Below are 21,685 nucleotides of genomic sequence, written 5' to 3' on the forward strand. Positions count from 1 at the left end.
AAGATCAATATGACCAAAACTCCTTGAACCCCGAAGGAAGAAAAGGATTATTCTTTACAAAATAGATATGGTCAGTAGACTAGCATGTGTAAAAATTCATTAAATATATGTTCATTTTACAATAACAAGTCACTGGAGGAGTGTTGGCCGATGCGGTGCTGTACCAGGACACAGGTCCCCCCTTACAGACCCTTTTCTGTCATGAAAACTTGCTAAATTTATAAAATGGTCAGCGTTATTTTCCATGTTCTTCCCTTTGCTCAGACTCTTGTTTCTGCTGCTTCCAAAGAACAACTTCGCATTGCAAAACATCAACTAATGTTAGTGATAATGATCATTAAAAAAAACAAAAAAAAAACCATAAACATTTATTAATGTGATCAGATGTATAAATCATTATAAACTCGCTCCTCTGAATTTTAGGGCCTCATTTTGAAAAAAAATGTCCAGATTTCATTCATTTCTATTTTTATTAGCAGAAAAATAATCAGTGAATGTTATCAATGTTAACAACTTAGTTTAAAATGTATTCTGATGGATGTTACTGCCTCAGAACTTATTTCTGATAGTAAATGCTTTATCATTATTATTATTATTATTATTATTATTATTATTATTATTATTATTATTATTGTTGTTATTATTATCATTATTATTATTATTATTATTATTGTTATTATTATCATTATTATTATTATTATTATTATTATTATTAATAATAACAATAATAATAATAATAATAATAATAATAATAATAATAATAATAATAAAAGAGTGTAGTTATTAGTTATTAGTTTAGTATTAGTCAGTAAAAGTGTCTCAGGTGCATCAACATAAGGTCATATGATAATAAGACTTATTTTTAGTTATAATATATGATGACAATAAAATCCTCTTCTGGTCTGTTTGACCATCTGTAAAATAATGAGGGATCATTTGATGCTTACTGAGCAGTGACTGACGTCTGTTGGATTTTTGATGAAGGCCGTTTCGTCTCAATGTCGAGATCATAAAGATAATAATAAATATGTCATAAGTTATCACTAGAGAATGGCTTCAATATCAACACAAAGTATATTATCGTCTGACATGATTGGTGAAAATAAGTGATACATTTCTGATTTAGTAATGAATTGATTTGTGTTGTTATTATCTGCTGCTTTGACTCAGAAAACTTCTGCTGAGACAGTTTTAGTTCAGCTCTGCTCATCACCTCCTCTAAAAACATCAGGAAGCAGCTGCCCCTGGTCCCCCCCCCCCCAGTTACCTGGTTTTCCTTTCCTTTGGGAGTCTTTCTGCTTTCTGTTAAGTCAGATCGCGCTGTATGGATGCAGGCTAGCTCAAACTCAGTTCAAACACACCTAAGCAGGCGTAGACTGAACCATTTACACCTTTTAAAGGGTGAGATGGGTTTCAGAGACCATCCATTAGTGCTGTAAGTAGCAAAAAGCAAAGTTGATGGCAGCTTTAAATGGATATTAGTCGAAAAATTACTGTTTTCTCTTTTTAATTAATATATCTGTTGAAAAGTTGCAAAGAGAACGTCACATTTCCATGACAAGCTGTGTTGTTTGGCCAGAGTTGCAGAATTCAGTCAAAATAAATAAATAAATAAATAAATAATTATGGGTTTTAAGTAGAAACACATGTCAGAATTAATAACTAAGATAGATAAAAACACAAAAAGAAACTGGAGGTCTTCCTCAAGGATTACGTCCCTCCAGGTAACATCTGGACACTGTTTCCATGAAGAACCCGTCAGTCACAGGAATGTATCGTTGCTGTTTGATCATGTTATCATGGCACCACGTGCATCAGCTGTTACTGCACACAGGCCAAACAAGCACATGTAAAGGTAGAATTTCTTTTTTCCAGTGTTTCCATAATCACATGTTCTAAATGCAAGTCAAGTAAGAAACAAACATAGCTGTATAGAAAGCAAACGATGCTCCTGCAGAGTCTTCATGGACCCTCTCCTTGACATTAACTGATGCTGCTTGCTTCTAAAAGTCACCACAATCCTGCACTGAAGCCACTACAAACACACCCTGCTGCACAGTTTGATAGTTAATTCATGTTCTCTCATTTACATTATGCATGCCTTCAAACCACCACTGTTTGTTATTAATGTATAGTTGATGCAGCCTTGGTGGAAAGCTGTCAGTGGATCATTACAGTGTGTTTTCTCTTTGGGGGACCTCACCGCTGACCCCAGAGCAGCAGGAGGCTTGTAGAAAAATGTTTGCATCAGTAGCAGGAGGGAGATCAGAGTGTGTCTTTATGCCGTTTTGACATTGCAGGAGCTGGAGGAGAGTGCTGGGGTCTGTTGCTGGGCGGCATGCGCTTGTTATTGTGTTTCCTTATTCAGCTGCCTCTTGTTAACTGTCACCAAGCTGACACAACACGCGAGGGCAGATGGTGTGAGGTACGTAATGGAATCTGTTTGGTGAATCCCATCTGTAAGATGCAGCCTCTTTACAGCGGTTCTTTCAGGCCGCGATGACTTAGCTGCAGCTACTCGTGATGACTGCGGCTGATTTGTATCAGCTGCTGATGTGGAGGAAGCAAAAAGGAACAAAAGACGTTACAGAAGTATTCATGTAAACACAGAATAACAGTGAACTCTTCTTGTTTGAACTCTGCTACGCGATCCCTGCTGCTCGCTGCTTTGGATCCCAGTTGAAAAGTACCGTCGCTCTCCACGGGTTTAGTCAGTGCAGAGCTGGGACAACCGTACAGACGGGGTAGAGAGCAAAGTGGTAGTTGACAGCACTCTGTGATTTGCAAGAGGGAATAATGCATAAGAAATGGAAGTCGGCATCTCTTTGTTGATTGTTGTTCCCTTTTGTCACTACTGATTAATTAAACATCCTCGGATGCTCAGTTCTTTGCTGGAAAGGCTGCTTTCTTTTTTTCTGTCAGCAACGAGTTTTCCTGGTGAAGTTTTCATGCGCCGTGGCATTGTGGGAAGAATTAGACACTTTGGACAAACAAACAAGAAGTCTCTCATTTCTCTCGTCTCATTTTCACAAAACCTCCATTTCATCTTTATCACACAGAAATAAGAATGTGAGCAGGACTCGGCGGATTACTGGGAGTGTGTTGAGCGGAGGATAACTAATAAAGTCCACAGCAAAGGGAGCTGAAATAAACAAGTGTCGGTGGAGTCGGCTGCATATGAGCAAATCTCCACGAGAAGCATTCAGATGTAATTATAGTGCAAGGAAAAGATGCTGCTCCGTGTCTTCTACTGAATTTATGTGTTTCTGTTCGGCATGAACCCGCCTATGTCGAACAATAAAAAGACCTAATCCAAGCCCCAACAGGCTGCTTCTGCTGACGATGTTATCCACTTGCAGAGCTTGTCAGTTCCACTCCAGACTTCATCAGAGTCTAAGCAGCTCTGCGCTTATCACGAGTGTATCCTCACAGTATCACTGAGACCAGGGACAAATATCAACACCCACCTTTTATCTGTCAAGGACTACGTCTAGATCAAAACCCCCCCCCCCTCAATGAATGTCACCATCCCCCATAGGAAGCGGTCCCCACAGCCGGATGAGATATGTGGCATGGGCCACTGAGGTTGCCATGTTTCCTGTGTGCGGAGGAGCATAGAGGTTAATGGGAAATGAAGGAGACAGACCTTTTGTTCTTCCTTTAAAAGGGCTAGTCGGATAAGACGTGTGGCTTTCTGTGACTTTTCCCTGACTTTCATCCTCCTGAATGACGGAGAATGGAGGTGACTGTCATTTTAATTGTTTAGTGGATTGTCTCTGTAAGTACAGTGCAACAATGAGAGGAAGCGAAGAGCAACGGTGTTGGCTGCTCTGGAGGACAAACGGCGCGTTAGGAAAGGGTTTGATGTCACCAGTGTAAGCACCCAGTGTGTGATGCTGGTGTCATCTACAATACACTGTCAGTTTAGTAACAAAAGGAAAAAAAAAACATTTATTTAGAGTATATTTGAACCTTTCCTGTGATGGACTGGTGATCTGACCAGTATGAACCCAGCCTGTCGCCTGATGACTGCTGGGATAGACTCCAGTCTCCCCGTCACCCTTAGTTAGACTAAGTGGTTAAAAAAGTGAATGGATGAACAAATGAGTCAACCTGCCTTTCTGAAAAACCTCATGCTCTTAACATGCACTCATGTATGGAACCATAAGCGCAAACGCAGACTTTAGAAGTGAAAACCTTCAATTCAATTCAGCTTTATATGTATAGCGTCACTTCACAACAATGTTGTCACAGGGAACCTTACATACACATCATTTCAAGCCAATTCAAACATATCCTGTAATAGAAACCAACTGATTGCATCGAGTCATGACTTCGATCCCATCCCCCATCCTGAGCTGCACGAGGCGACTGTGGGAAGGAAAAAAACTTCCCTTTAACAGGAAGAAAACCTCCGGCAGAACCCGGCTCAGGGAGGGCAGCCATCTGCCTCGACTGGTTGGGGTGGAGAGGACAGGAAAGACAGATCAACATGTACAACTGTACTTAATCAGGAAGACCTGCGGAAAAAAGGAGAAATAAGTTAGAGACGGCAATATTGGCATATATTTATACATTAATATATTAGAGAAATAGAGTGAGGTACTTCTCAGTGCATCAGGTAAAATCCCCATTGCTACATAAGTAATGGTTGGCTAGACTACCCATAACTATAAGAGCAATGAGCATAACCTGGACAGTTGGGTCCCGTACATGCAGACTCCAACTCAGGAGATGCTCATATCCTAACTATTAGAATCATGAAAAAGGAAGGTTTTCAGCTCCATCTTAAAGGTGTGGAGGGAGTCTGCCTCCCGAACCCACGGTGGGAGCTGGTTCCATAAGAGAGGAGCCTGATAGCTAAAGGCCCTTCCTCCCATAGTACTCTTTGAGACTCTGGGAATCACCATCATGAGCTTGGTCATGGAGAGCTTTATATGTGAGGAGAAGAATTTTAAACTTTCTCCTGGATTTAACAGGGAACCAGTGTAGAGAGGCTAAAACTGGTGAAACATGATCTCTTCTGCTAGTCCTCATCAGAACCCTCAATGCAGCATTTTGGATCAACTGGAGACTTTTCAGGGCGTATTTGGGACAACCCATAAATAAGGAATTACAAAAACATGTGGATTACTGATGGTTGACATGTGAAGTCAAACACATGATTCGTATGTGGACAGCATGTGAATCCGAAGCAGTTTACATCTGAGCGTATATCCGAATGATCCGCTTCCCAGTTTACGCCAACTGCAACATATAAGACATAAAACATGCCACACGTGAGCAATAGGTCCCATTCAGATGGATCACTTTACCAAGCAGGCAGCTTCCTTTTGGTCCATCACACATGCATTTAAATTCACTGCTTTTGTTCACGTTTTCCCTTTTAGTGAGGTTGCAGGATGCCATGCTGTCTTTCTGCTTCTGTCTCTGTGCATTAGCTTCCATCTATTTTACCTCTAAATATGCTCTGGATCAAATACATACAAACAACCGCACTCCTCATTTTATGGTCCAAGGAGTAATCCTTTTCTTTTTCATTAAAACTGCAGCCGCGCGGCTTCATATAATTCTCTGAGACACGGTCACATTAGCTCAGATCCTTTTGTTCCTCGCCATGAGAAACCTTTTCCACAATACACGTGCTAATTCCATCTTCTATTAGTATAAAAAATATTAATTAGCACTGTTATAATCTCATACAGCTTTTTTTTTTTTTGCCTTTGGAGATTATCAAACTGATTTTTTGTTGCCTGTGTTTTACAAATCCAAGGTTTATGTAACATCATCTGCTACTAATCCTCAGGAAAATAGCAGAAGTCATTCATTATCGCTTTGCTTTATCTCCGCTGATTAATATTTGATGCACCATTCCTCTTCTTGTCTCAAACATATCCTTAACCATATAAATCCGCTCATTTGATAGTTATGTTTCAGTGTCATTTCAGATGAAGGGAGTTTATAGCTTTATGTTTGTGTGTGTGCCGGCCGAGCCATCAGAAGTTATGTGATTCCTCTGCACGCCTTGCACAGATCTCCTAGGATTAGAAGATCCTGTCTTCCTGTTAATGGGGGTCTTCGACTTTAAGACCAATACAAGCTGACAAATTCCCTTGCATGACTGTGGGCCATATGCTGGAATTATGAGGCTCTGCCACCGTCTGCAGCTAACAAGGGGGTTGTGATGTACATGAAATTACAAAGTCTGCTTGAAGTGACACTTCAGGTAATTAGGAGGAGGTCACGAGACAACTCCTTTCCGTGCTGAGGGGGGTGCGAGTGACAATAATTGCTACATTGTGAAACAAACTTGCTAAAAGTTGTTTTGCTGCGCTACACTCACGTGAGAGACGCCGCGGGAGCGTTGGGCTGTGAGCGAGCTTCATTATCAGGTCGATTAATAAGCGAGCTCGTAGACAGATGGCCCGTCTCCCCCTCGCGTCGGCCGTGCTCTCTGAAACCGCGGGAAAATGAATACCTGTATTGAAGCGCAGATCCTTGCCAAATGTGTCAGGATGAGCTAAATTGGAGCGAAGACATAAAATTGAAGTGACATTAATAGATTACTTGGAGTTGATTTGCATTTTCAGAGTTATTATGGGTGTGGGTAACAGGACTAACAGGCACAGCCGCCTATGTCGGGTCTTAATGATGTTTCTGATTATGCTCTCATCAGCACCGGCAGCTGGGAAAATAAGTAAAGGCTTGTCATCACAGATTTGGACGATGAATGAGCAGACTTGATCAAGAGGAGACATATGGAAATGAGCAACATGCAGACCTGTATCAGAGCTGATCGTCTCATGCTTCCAACATGCAGCAGAAAACGATGTGATCACAGCTGATTTGATGCACTTATAGTTCTGTCATTCCTCCACTGATATGAGGAATAATGCTGCTAAATTCTGCTGTTTGTTGCAGAAAAAGCATCTGTCCATATCTATGTGCAGGAGCAGGAAAGTCTTCAATCACCACTCGTTTTAATCATGTTGTGTTTCAGAAGAACCAGGCGTTCTTGTTGTTAGAGGTGTTCCTCAGCAAAGTTTCTTCCTTTCCTTCTTTCTTTATTTCTTTCTTTCCTTCTTTTTTCTTTCTTTCTCAGGATAAATCTATGTTCTGACTAAAGACAACAAAGAATTACTCATTCATTTTGTGAACCACTTTGATTGTAGATAATATCTATCTATCTATCTATCTATCTATCTATCCATCCATCCATCCATCCATCCATCCATCCACCCACCCACCCACCCACCCATCTATCTATCTATCTATCTATCTATCTATCTATCTATCTATCTATCTATCTATCTATCTATCTATCTATCTATCTATCTATCTATCTATCTATCTATCTATCTATCTATCTATCTATCTATCTATCTATCTATCTATCTATCTATCTATCTATCTATCTACCTACCTACCTACCTACCTATCTATCTATCTATCTATCTATCTATCTATCTATCTATCTATCTATCTATCTATCTATCTATCTATCTATCTATCTGTCAGTCAGTCTTGTGGATGAGGAAAGGGAAAACAGATATTTTCAGACTATTTCATGTTCCACTTGGACCAGATGTTCTATAAATAAAAGAAAATAAAGAAATAAATAATAAAAACTTACTTGATATGGTGAGAAATATGACTGTGCTGTGCTGATCTTGCAGAACATGTCAAACACAAACTGCTGCTGGAAAGTCAGCTGAGTGTTGATGCTTTAAAATCAGTTCAAGTTGAAGAAGCCGCCGTAGGATTTCAGGGTCACAGCAGCCCACAAGTAAGAGAAGCACATTTAAAGTGCATCTTTTATCTCACATTTCTCTGTTGAGCCTTCAGTTGAGAGCTAAGAGGGTGTATCTCTCTCCTCTCTGATCCCAGACTCTGGTCTGCAGCCTGGCAGATGGGTTGGGTGGCAGGGGGCCTCTGGCCCTTTAACACAGTGGGCAGCTGGGCCAGAGCTGGGCCAGAGCAGGGCCAGAGCGGGGCTGGAGCACATCTGATGAGCATGCTTCTGGGCTGGACAGGGACACGGCAGACTGGGACTCTGATGATGGTGGTGGGCAGCTCATAAGCTGAACTGGGGGTTAGAGGGGGTCAGAGCGGTGAACCTGGCCGGGGCTCTGACTTTCTGAGGGGGTTGTCTGGCTGCCAGATCCTCCGTGCCAGCCTGCCCTTTTCTGTGGCCGTGCTAAATGGGGATAGGACAGGCCTCGGAGGCAGACAGGATTTAACTGACACGCTGCAGTTTCTCTGTAAATAACCTGCTACTCCCATCTATCGCACCTCATTTGGCAGCAGCATCTGCACTTGCGCCTCTGTGTGTTCGTACTGACTTCTGTGTGTGTGTGTGTGTGTGTGTGTGTGTGTGCTGCACTGTAGGCTTGCTTTTAGTCACCTTGCTTTGTATCTGTGCTACTTGTCACCTGTCAGTTAGTCTCTTTGTGTATTCTTCTTCACCGCTTGTTTGTACCATCGGCAGAAATGTCACTCAGAAATTACAGGCGAGGAGGTGCACGACAGAAACGCATAAATAAAGACGTGAAATGTGTTTGCAATGAAAAGCCAACTTTTAAAAATGCAGCTGCGTATCGTTTTGCATGACAAATAAAGATGTGGCATTTTTAACAAACGGCTTGAAATTAAGTTTAAATCCCCAAAACTTGCTGTGTGATAACTGTAATTGTGGATGGAGCATCTTTTCCCACAGAAGTGTGTGAGACGCAGCTGCTCCATGCGCACCCAGAGGTAATGGAGCGAGCAAGTCTGCGTAAAACTACAAACATGTCATATTCTACTGAGAGGACTAAATCAGCTGCAGTTCTACTGCAGTTCTTTACTACAACCCAAGCACGAGCTGACCGAGTCTGAGTCTGAGAATTTTCTAACTCCAACTGGGAAAAATGAAGGAAAGTAGCGGAAAAAGTCTTACTAGTCATGAACCCAGGAAAGATCAGTCAACTTTGATGTCTGTGTTTTCATAAATGATCTGAAAAGAACGTAGCTTATCACACAATGAACTTTTAAAGCACTTAAGCTAATTTCATTATTTAAGTACAAAACTGCTGAGGAGGATGAAATACCACCTGATGTTTTGTTGATTAGCTATAATTTACTTAATTATTGTATAAAAAAATGATGTAATATTGATTTCCATGCGGTGCTTTGAATGCAGCACGAGATCCTGCCAGATGGACCAAACCATTATGGCATTTCAAAGGTGGGTAATCCAGAGTTTACTAAAGTCATATAACTTAGTTTTGGGTCAGTAATTATCATTACATGTTATTTGAAATGATGCATTTATGTAGTTGATGATATAATAAGATCATCTTGGACAGAGGGTGCACGTGACGTATATCGTAAATAAAGTTAACTCCCTGCTTCTCGTCTTTTCAGTCGTAACTTGTAAAAACTACACAATAAGTACCAGTATCGCCACTATTTTTATTATAAATGTGAAGTAGCAGCTCAACACGAGCATACTACTTCACTTTCTGCAGCAGCTCAGAAGGAGAAGAAAGATAGACCACCGAACACGGGAGGCATAACAACGCGCGTCATCGGGACAGGAGAAGTTTAACGAGCATGCTCAGAACGACCGGAGTTAACTTAGAGCAGAACGAAGGTTTACATGACAGAGGAATTAAATAGTTCGGAATTAAAATGTGAATAAACCAGACACTTACATTGGAATTAAGTTTAATTCCAAAAAGAAATTAGCATTAGGGATTAAGTGTTTGCTCGGTCGTTTTTCATCAGTTTAAAGCAGAATTAACTTTTATTCGGAATAAAAACTCCCATGTAAACGTAGCAAATGTTATCATGTACAATAAAAAACTGCAAGTTTCAGACATTTGTTGTGGTGGATACGTATTTACAGAAAGATTGTCTGTGTGGACTCAGATTTAAACCAATAATCACCACAAATCAGACTTTAACTGGGATTCTTTTAGCAAATCCATCTGAATTTGGGATTTTTGTGTATTTTATCCTCTGTAGCCTGATGGACTCGTATCTTTTCTCTCAACACAGGTCAACTAAATTAAATGTTCAGAACTAACAGATAATCAAGACAATTAAGATTCTTGAATGTGTGGGTGGGTTTTTTTTTGCCTTTTTTCAGTGTTCTCTTTTCTTTCTGAAACACCAACATTTGCAGAATATTTTACATCTCTGTCTGTCTGTTACACCATTGTAAAAGATGAATCAGTCATTACAGTCAGTTACTCGTTATTTAATTATTCTTTTCAGCCTTTCATTCCTATCTGCTTACAGTTTGTAGACAGCCTAACACACACTGACGATGAGTTGGCGACCCGTCCAAAGAACAGCCGGCTTCCTGTCCGCTGTTTCTCGTCAGAATAAAACGTCCATGCAAGTTAAAAATGGATATATGGATGAAAGTTACTCTTTGTCTCAGAAAATGGTGTCCATAGTCCATCCCTCCTCCTTGATTTCTGCCTGTGTGTGTGTGTCTGCATTCAGCTAATTGCTTATTCAGCATAAGTTTATTGAAACTCAGCGATTACCTGGCCTGCATAAGAGAAAAGAGAAAAAAAAAAAAAAAAAGACGGAGAGAAAATCCGATATTCCCAGAACTAACACATTTGATGATCAGGAGTTAACAAGAGAGAGGAAGAAACAAAACATACACACACACGCATAGTCACAGCTGCTCAGTATCACACACAAATGTGCATTACTAATTCATCAAATGTTATTTATTATCCAATGTAGCTCTGAATTATGTATGTAACATCATCAGTCATTGGTCCAGATACAGTAATATGAGCTCTTCAGAATCCCCTGGAGTCTTATTTTTTTTCTGGTGAGTGCACAAAAGTCATGCATCCTCACAATGCACACACACACACACACACACACACAGTCTCCCATGGACATATACACTAAGACATATGTCTTTCCTGCAGTAACAGAGAGTCGCTGTGGAGGCGTAAAGATGCTGTTGCTCAGGTGTGATATGTACTTCTCCCTCGTGTACCTCACAACTCACCCCCTCACCCTCAAGCACACACTTCTTTCCCCCTCTTCTGTGCTTCTCTGTCAATCCCTCGTCCGCATTTCGCTCATCGTTGGTCTCCTGTGCTAAGCTAATACTCTCTCTCTCTGTCTCTCTCCCCTTGAGGGAGAACAAAAAGTAGCTGGCTTCTAGGTAATGAAGCTCTTCAATGTGATCTGCATAAGATTGCCTAGCTGGCGCGGCTGCCTCGCACGAATGAATAGCAAAAGACTCTCAATGAGACTAAGGACAAAAAGCCGCCTTCTCCTCAGCCACCGTGTCGTTTCTCAAACAAAGTCGCCTTTTTTGTCATCTTTTACATTTATTTATTTATTTTTTGTGCCGTGCCCACGAGGTAGCCAGAGAAAAAAAATGAAAAGGGAGGAGATAAATAGCAAACAAACTTCATGGAAGGGAAGGTAAATGACAGTGTGTGTGTGTGTGTGTGTGTGTGTGTGTGTGTGTGTGTGTGTGTTTATGCATGAGCGGACATGTGCACAAGCCCTCTTCTGCCTATTTATTTATTTAGTTTTGTTTTTTGAAAGAAAAAATTTGAATAACCACGGCTGTCACACGTAGCTCCCTCAGCGCTGTGGAGGAGTGAGTGTGGTTAAATGAATTTAATGTAGCAAGGTCAAGAGTTTTCTAGTGGGTTGGATGGGAATCAAAGGTTAAAAAGTACATTTGTCTGGCTGAAAGCCGTTTACACATATGTAGCCGTGTACCTGACTACATATTCATAAGGCTGCAGAATGCAAGCAGGAAGAAAGATTCTCGTCTGACGTGCATTATCTGTCTCATCCCCTGTTTCTGCCTCGCCCAGTTAAAGATTTCTGGTTTGGCTTTTTGCAGCTTTGAAAAGCACGTGGATCTATTCTTTTCCTGTCATACTGTCACACACTGCTGATCGCTGCATTAAGGTTAGTTAGTCAATCTGAAAGCGAAAACCAGGACGCAGCATCCTGCACTGCGGTGGAGGAGAAGAGTTGATTCGGTTCAGGATGTCATCAGAAGACATTGCAGAGCTGCTAGGGCTGTGTTTCTCCAATCCAGTCCTCAGCCCCCCCACCCCCCCCAGCCCTGCATGTTTTATTGGCAACCCTACTTTAACACACCTGAATGATATAAAGGCTCGTTAACAGGCTGCAATGAACTTGAGAAGGATGTTCTCTGATTCAGGTGCTTTGGAGGAGGAATGTGTCAGGGGGGCCTGAGGACTGGATTTGATAAACACTGTGCTAGTGGGATTGGAAGCTAAGCTAGCTAGCTGTGTGAATGAATGAATGAATGAATAAATAAATAAATTAATGCCTGAATGAATGAATGTGGATTTCCAAATTAATTTATTGTAAAAACTAGAAAATCACTCAGAGAGCGGAAACTTCTGCCAAGCACAATAAAGAATACTGTAAAAACTCCTGGATCGAATGGGGTGATCCGGATCACCACCAAAACGAAATCAGTTCTTCCATTTTTCATTTCCAACAACTCCTGACAGTTTCATCAAAATCCATTCTTAACTTCTTGAATTATACTGAACACAGACAGATAGATAAACATGAGTAAAAAAAAAAAAAAAAAAAAAAAAAAAACCTCCTTGGCAGAGATAATGAATTATTCTGAACTCATTGTAAGTAAAAAGGCTTAAAGCCCATTTATGCTTCCTTCTGTGCATGAATGGGGACGTCCGTTTAAAATGTTGTCGTCCGTCACTGTCTTACTTCTACGCATCTTTTACATCGTTACCTTTGTTAAGTCACTTCACCTCCTAGTGGGCAGTGCTGAATTTGGAGTTAGCTTGCGTGTTTGGACACCGGTTGATCGCGTTAACACACCGATCTACAGTTATACACAACCGTCTGAAAACACTAGAAGAAGAAGGAGAATTTAAACATCTGTGCTGTTTTCACCTTCTTCTGCATCTTCAGTGCTTTTTATTTAGCAGTTTCCGCTTTGTCGTCTTCCTGTTTTCTTTCTTCTGTTTGTTTTTTCTGCTGGTTGTAGACCAGCTATACAACTCCAGCCTTTGCTCCATTTTCTGATTCAACTGATGGATGACTAAAAACAGACACAGGAGACGAACAAAACTCTTCCTCCATCTCCGTTTCCGTCTTCTGTGTCGAGTAGAAACTGGCCTTTAATTAACCAGAAGTTAATAAATGTTCATATTTGGTCTTTTATTTACTTAAACCGCTTCATGAAGGAGATTCATTTGTTTTTACCTGCTATTAAAACATTTTTAATTTTTTTTTCATATTTTTCTTTTTTTAACAAAATTCATTTGGATTGTGCACATAAACCACGTATGTGTGTATATGTGTGAAATCTGTCACTCATTCACACAGACTCGGGGTGTAAATCACAAATCTAATTACAGTACAACATCATATTGATTAGACATCAGCTGATATCTCACCATTTACTCATCGTTACTTGTTCAGATAAACCCTGAAATCCTATCGGCACACTCATTTACTTTTGTCTGACTGTTTTTAGATACAAATATTTATACTGAAGTTGAGTGTTGTGTCATGTTAGCTCAAAACAAGTTATCTATTTATACCTGTTCAATTATTAAAAACAAGTATGACAAGACAAATTAATTCTTTGAAAGACAAAAATGTCTAAATGTTTAAATTTTGCGTTTCAGTCATGAAGCTCATTAGATGCTAATTCTGTTCATGTTTTCTGCCTTTATCATCGTCTGATCTGGAGAAACAGCTGCTTATTTTTTGATAACAAGATTTTTTTTGTGCTTTCCAAAAAATGGCAAAAGGCAAAGTTCTCAAAATAAAAAGAAACATTAACGTTATTTAAAAAAATAAGCTTTGCGATCTCAGACAGACTTTTTTTTTTTCCATTTAGTGTGTTACTAAACTAGAGCTGTCTGCAAACTGGATGATTATTGAGAGGAAGCAGTGGCGTCTCTCCCACTATGTCCCACCCAAGCAGCAACCTCCGGTGGTTAAAAGTGAAGCCAATGCGGAAGTGCATAAAACTGCAGTTCCCCCTTCATCCACTAGGGGCTGCAAAACAGAGCAAATCCCCATAAACTCCCCTGTTAAAAAGACCAACTTGACAGCATAAATAAACATGTTTACAGCCTGGTTCAAAAATCCATTTTCTGTTTATAGGTCAGGTTTACCTTCATGACAACTGTGGGGGGAGTGATTTTTTTTTTTTAACTCGCCCATTTAAAAGTAATTTAATCTCGAAGTTCGGCACATTCATGGGCGTGTCATTTTGATTGACAGGTACCAATCTCTGGCTTCAAGTAAGAACGCAGAACAACCACGGTTTTTAGCTGGTGAACAACGTGACTTAGCTTTAGCCTGCTTACCTCCGTTATCTGGTTAGCTCCCGTTATCTCCGAGTTAACTTGGTTAGCTTTTAGCTACAGAAAGCTCGGAGTTCGCTCGATGTCAATCATCCACCATGACACTCACAGCCCCCCTCTCAGCTCCACCTCTTTGCCCATTTTTGTATTTTCCGGGTGAGACGACACGCATGACGCTGCCAAGATGGTGATGGTAGGAACCGCCCACCGAGCTGCAATTCAGCTCTTCAGAAACCTACGGGTGACGTCACGGAGGCTCCGCCCATCTCTTTATGTACAGTCTATGGTCCCACCTCACCTCCAGTGTCATCAGCAATGGTCGACGATTGAGGTGCTTGTTTGGTGGTTGTCTAGGTTGTTGATGTGGATTGGCCGCCATATTTCCGTGGGGCAGCTGGAGCTGCACATGCACCAACACTGGTGTGTAACAGAACACTGGATTCAATATAAAGTCCTTTGGATGCTTTGAAAAGTTCTACGATCTATAATCCAAGCAGTAATCATTGTTTGCCCGTGTCAGATTGCAAACCACACGCTGCAGCTGATCAGTCCTGCAGAAGTTTGCAGTTTCCCTTCATCAGCCATCTACAGTGGCTTCATTGCTCAAGCTGCATATTAATTAACTATTGGTCCTCTTACCGTTTTACTGCTCTTTAAATATGTCATCAAGAAGTCGTGATTTCCTCAGCAAAAGTTTTCTTCCTCAACTTGGCAGAAATGCGGTAACTAAGCAACCAGATGTTTGTGTTTGCCTCTGTTTGTGTTTCATCTGCCATTTGATTTATCTTTTCATCCACGGACCACCATTAAACTGAAATCACTTTGCATCGTCCTCTTTATGGTTCAGATCCATCATTTCATAACTGCTGACTATCCGAAAAGTCGTCTTCAGCCTGTAAACAAACCGGCATGCACGGATGAACATGAGAGGATGATGAGTGATGAGACGATTCCTCGTGTCGGCGTTACATACAGGATGCAGAATAAAGTACAGACAATAATCCCTGAAGATTATGTTGAATTTTTTTGTCCCTACTGATAAATTAGGCCCTAAAAGCTGCCGAGTGATTCGACTCAGAACGGGTTTGGCTGATGCTGACATGTGTCAGTCTCACCTCCTGTTGCCGCCTCCTCTCAGATCTGAGAAGTTGTTTATGAAACCCAGCAGCTGCATTCATTTGCATCGCGAACATCACACTTTCCTGGAGCTGAGCCGAACTAGAATCCACATAAACTGGTACACATCTAAATATCTACAAGGCAACTCTGGTGTTATCTGAAGATCCGTTACTGAGGTCTGTGGAAGGATGAAAGTTTTCCCAACGTGAGACCGTGTGCATGTGTTCTCATCAGCTGCGCTTCAGGAAAGTAACAGGTACTCTCTGGAGTGGTGATGATGAGTAGGAGGTCCTGTCTGCTTCATCACTTCAGCAGGTAAGCTGAAGACGGCTACAGTTTACAGCTCTGTCTTGACAAATGCTTACTCACATCTGCTAAGATGCCAGGAAGCGTTCCCGTTCGCATTCCTCAGAACACAGCCAAGGCTGACCTATTAATTATTCAGGAGGAGAGTTGTAGATATTTAATGTGGAGTTGTAGAGCGTTTTTTGTGCACTTTTCTTGTTCAGCCTTCATCCCTTTTTTTTTTTTTTTTCCTTTGTGTCTGCTTCTTGCTCTATCTTGTACTCCCACTTAGTTTTACTTCTTTGGGGAGGAAAAAAAAAAAGCAAGAACTTTTGTTCTTTGGTTCTGTAGTCAAAAGTCAACATGTGTGTGTGTGTGTGTGTGTCTGTGTGTGTGTCATGCTTTAGGTGATTTTAACAGTGCGGAGCAGTAGGAGCAGGATCCTCATACTCTCATCCCTCCATGCTTGCATTATTAATTGTCTTAGGTACCAACCGCAGCTATTTAGACCCTGCAGGCACTCAGAGCTCAGAACCTAAAATTAAATCAGCAATTGGTTCCTATTCAAAGCCATAATAACAGTCTTTAAAGTTAAATTTGCTCCCACAAAAGAGTGTAGACTTAATTAAACTGCAGTTGAAATAAAGAAAAGGCGGTGGAAAAATGTGAGGGCGGTGGGTAAATATGGCGTCTACATCAGCAGATATTTGCAGGCTTATAAGTGTGATCTGGACTTCATGCAGCATGGAGCAGAAGGACAACGCAAGCGCAACGTAAAGGGGTGTGGAACACATTCATCAAGGTGCTGAAGATTTCAGACAAGAAAGGTCCATCTAATCAGAGAATATTGGAGGAGAAGCATAAAAGGTCATTTGGAAAAGAAGCTGATAAGACGAGAAGGATCAAATGTCCGGTGCGGGCGAGGCCGTCCTCGTGATGCCTGTCCCATCAACTGAAGCCCTCATCTGCAGTGGAGGTAGCCTGATGCTCCGTTAGAGGAACTTTCAGAACAAAATAACTTAAAGACAGCCTTCCAAAATTTAAATATAAAAACGATGATTAAGTCAATATTATAACAGCATTTAAATCAATGAAACAAAATGAAATGAATGAAATTATACTTTATTAATCCCCAAAGGGAAAGTCAGTTGTGATTTGAAATGATGAAACATGAAAATCAATACTATATTTTCAAAATAAAAGTGTTTCATCCTCTCACCTGAACTCCAGTTAAATGATAAAACAACCAAAGATGTTTTTTCTTTAACAGAAACACGATTAAAGCCAACATTGCGTTACGACCTCTGATCCTCTGTAATGGATCTCTCCATGCAGTCACTGCATGTTTGGGCCTCTCAGATTTGGCATCCAGATGGTGCATCATCTGGGCTTTCAGGAGGGCTACAATGTCTGCAAGCGTGATAACATGCAGTCAGGTTGCTTTTAGCATGCAAGCCCGTTGTGAACTTCAAACCACGTTGCCTTAAAACTTCTACACGAGTCCCTGGAAAGATTCTGTTTCTGCTGCAGTGGCAGGTCTTTTCTGGTCCGGCTGAAATCTGAAGGAAATGCTGATCAGAAAAAACGAAAAGTGAAAACACCTCAAGCAGTTTTTGGTGAATTCGGTTCTCTTGCTGAAAAAAAGCCAAATTCACATCACTAATATGAAATGAGGAAGAATTTTATTTCTAAATAAAAGCTTTAAGCAAAATGAAAGTTTTAATTCCACAGAATAATCTTTAATCTGTGTTTTAAAGTGTTAATTATTATATTTTTTTATTATTATAATGAAACTACTGCATGAACAGGAAACTGGTGGTTCGTCTCTTTATTGGGTCCAGCTGGAAAACTGAGCCACACTTTAGTTCCACATCTTGCATTCGGGGGAATTATTGCAGTAAAAGCAAACAAACAAACAAAAAACTGTCTCTGTCCTCAGCTAAGAGGCTACGGCCAGGTGAAAGCCTGCTGTCAGACCACCTGGGACCCCCCCATACCCCCCCCCCCCCCCCCCCCCCCCCGCTCATGCAGCTTGTACAGTCATTGCCATCCATGTCTCAGTTGTCTGATACCATGAAGACTGTAAAAGAAAGACATCACAATTAGTTAATCAAACAAACAAACAAAAAGCTCTTTTGTTTTTGCTTTTGGTTTGTTTATTTTATGCTGAGTTTTGCCCCCCAGCAGCTGATTGTCCGTCCTGGGCGCAGCTGTTTGCATATGGAAGCATTGGCACCTGTAACATCACACTATGGATTTAGTCAGTTTGTGGTTTCTCCACAGTCACAGCCTGGTGTCAAAACACACACACACACACACACACACACACACACACACACACAAAGAGTCAATCCTACAGCAGGTTTGCAATGTCACACTGGGGGCTGCTGCGTAATTGGGTGAATCTGCTCTCCAGCACGCTGCTGCGGAGATAGGCCTTTAAAATTTCACTTCACTTCTGGGAGTGTAAACAAACCTTGGGATCGCCGGGGATGTAAATCCAAATTCCCCCGTTTCCGCCGCGCTCACCATCCCTCATTTTTCTGCCTTTTTTGTCCGTCGCCCACCTCGTTTTATTTATTTTTTAACTTTGCGTGCGTGTTGCGAGGAGTTTGCAGCATGTTTGTGTGTCTGTGATTTGTGTGTGTCAGCACTGTAACAAGTGCATTAATGTGCGCCTATCAGCATTACGGGCGTGTTCGTGCATCAGGGTGCGTTTGCGGTGTCGTGTATTTTAACATGTCTGCCGCGTGGACTCTTTATGTGGCCGCTCTCTGTCTGTGTGTTCTCCATGATGGATTGCTTGTCAGGCAGCAGCAGAGCGCCGCTCTCACCGGCTGACGGAGACATTAAGTCACCAGTCACGTATACGGACTACGTTTCAGCATTCCTCTGGGAAAACTCTTTAACCCCTTGCTCTCCAGGATGGCTGTCAGATGACAGCATGTATTACTTAGAAAGTGCTCTCCATTAAAACCAGCAGCATGGTGGGACTCTGCCGAGTGTCTTAATGCAGCTGTGTGGGAGGTGGAGGACTTCCGTCCCCCACTACTTTTAGACGGACCACTTGCTGGGTCTGTGGGCTACAGACAGCATGGGGCAGTTGTCAATCACTAGCTTCAGGAAGTTTTTATTTACTTATCTTTTTTTTTTTTTTTTTGTACACATACACACACCCACATATATAAATAGGTTATTTTACTTCTGCTTGCATCTAAAATGTGTAATGGACTGAGAGCATGTAACTCCAGCTGCCTGGGGGAGTTGTTCAGAAAGACAGTAGTGCTTCTTTTTCATAAACTTTATAATTAGATTATATTTACTTTCCTCCCTCATAGTCTTGAATATTAAATAATTTCTGTGTGAATAACTGCAATAAAAAGTCTCAGTGACCTTATCACAAAACAAAATCCTCCCATTGGGAAAAAGATGTTTTTTCTCTTCAACTGATTCGGAAACGGGGAAAGATGAAGACTATTGTTGTGTTTTTGCCGTTGAGTGTTGGTGTTTGTGTTCAGAGAACCCAGCTTCGTCTGTGTGTGTTCTCCTGGTACTCTGACCTCCTTCCACCATCTAAACCCATGCATGTTGGGTTATGCAAGGACTGATGTGAGTATTTAGTTGTTTTCTTCTACATCCTGTGGATTTAGCTCCAGCCCACAACCCCGAACTGGATTAGGCAAACATAAATGAACGAATGGTTGGATTACTGCCAGTGTTAACGCACTGAGCTTGTTGCAAACTACGGAAGAAGACAAAGCTTTCTTCTTGTTCTTAAGGCTGCAAGAACAAGAAAAAGGTTTGTTTCGGTCTGGTCCGTTTAAATTCCATGAGGAGTTTTGTCTGCCACAGGGTGCACATTACTGCGGGGGGGTCTGGGGTGGGTGCCTGCACTGATTTATGCACCGAATGACAAACGTTGTCTGTGGCAGAGCAGGATTGTGCATGCAACATTGTCTGCCTCTTTAAATGTAATGTGTGTTTCATACTTCCTCGCCACCTCGATCAGCTGTTCATTTAATCTGTTCAACTTTGCTTCAGCAAAACTGCAGAAGCAACAACTTTCCACTTCCTGCTTTTCCATGTTAACCACGCCCACGCTGCAGGACGTACCCAACCACATCCGCAAGAACAAAATCACATCATTGTGTACTCAACAAGAAGAAAGTTCTTGTTTTTTGTGCTGTTTGTAACAGACTGTACTGTATTACAGTAATACTTTTTAAATAAAGTAGCACAGTTACTGTCACCGCAGGGTGCCTTTGTCTGTTACTAGCTACAGTAATAAATGCTGACCAACAGCTGTGTGCTTCTTCCTGTTAACAGCGATGCAACAAGATGTCTGCAGTGTTGTCAAGATTTCTCAACACTAAAATCTGTGTACAGATTTATTTTATGAGTAGTTATTATATTAAAAAATCTGCTGGCTTGACTTGACAAATGACTTTGTGTAGTTATAACAGTGTAATTAAGTTCTAATGGAAGAAATGGATGAATTCTTAAATAATCTTCTGTTTAAAAAGTACCTAAAAAGTTACTTTTACCAGTAATCCATTACTTATTTGTATAAATAATCAGCAAACTGAGTTACTTTTGAAACGAGGTAAATAGTAATTGTTACATTTTTTCAGCATTTATCACAACGCTGATTACAGCCAATAAAAAATCTTAGTTACTGCATAAAGAGCTGAGAAAAGTAAATTTTTTGTAATTTTGCGTTACGAGCAGGTCTTCTCCATTCCCCCAGCGTCTCTGTGGAGCTCAGCTCCGCATGCAGGTGCTTCTTCACTTCCGAGGTAGACTTCTTCTCTTCTGGCAGACACATATTATCAGCCACATATAATATCTATTTAACAGTGACTGCTTTGTCCTTCTCACTCAAATTCAAACTAGCTTTAAGCGGTGTACTCTGCGCCACCCTGCTGGCAAAGTGAACCGCACCTGATGTGTGCCGAGCTGACTTCCTGCTGAGGGAGGGGAGAGATAAAGAGCAAGTCAGGAACTTCCAATTTGTCTCTTTCTTTCCTATTTGTTGGTTTTGTGGGAACAAAAATTGCCCAGACTGAAATGGCAAGAATGTCAACACAGAGTTTATCAGAAAACGTAATAAGTAGTAGATTACTTGATCTGTGAGACTTAAAGACAACAACCTATTCGAATAAGTCATTTTATAACAATACTGCAGAGAGATTTCTTTGTTTTATGTGTTCAAAGTTATGTACTACTCCTTGCTAATGTGCCACTTCTGAGGTAATTCAGATTTAACACCAGAGCCTGTCAGGTCAACCAAACCTCTGTGAAAACTCACTGCGATCATCCAAAGTGTTTGTTCACATCTATGAATTGCAGCTGTTATAATCAAATATCTACAAAGTTCAATATGAGGAGACTATTTTATCCGTGCAAGTGTTGCCTGAAAGACAAAAGAAAACTCAAACACAGGAAACATGACTGGTTATAATTGGCTGGTGACTTTGTTTAGATTTTGATGGGAAACTGTTATTTTAAGGCTTAACCTTATAACTACAGCGAATCATCCACTAACCGCATCGTGACTGAAACAATGTGTTTATGGATTACTTTGCTTTAGCAGTGCTGGTTTCCATGTCATGAATCAGGATGGCTTCTGCCTGCACAGTTCAAGCACTTTTTTTTATCTTTTTGTCTGGTTTCTACGAGTAAATCACTGAGTTATCTGTTGTTCCTTTTCTCCATACTTATGTGGCCTGATGGCTGACAGAAGGAATTCATCCAATGAGCAGCTTGAACGAGATTAATCAGTCATGAATCTACATATATATATATATATATATATATATATATATATATATATATATATATATATATATATATATATATATATATATATATATATATATTTATGGGAGGTGGGATGAAACCCAGATCTACGTTAA

The 21,685-nt window shown here is 40.8% G+C and overlaps 1 protein-coding gene across 1 annotated transcript in view; it reads left to right on the forward strand.

Annotated features, from left to right (window-relative positions):
• cdh8 (cadherin 8) overlaps window positions 1-21,685 on the forward strand; it is a gene marked incomplete at both ends in the record, with an annotated part of 117,934 nt that overhangs the window by 46,900 nt on the left and 49,349 nt on the right. The window lies entirely within an intron of this gene.

This window comes from Telmatherina bonti (genome assembly GCF_933228915.1).
Source record: "Telmatherina bonti genome assembly, chromosome: 1".
Lineage (NCBI taxonomy): Eukaryota > Metazoa > Chordata > Actinopteri > Atheriniformes > Telmatherinidae > Telmatherina > Telmatherina bonti.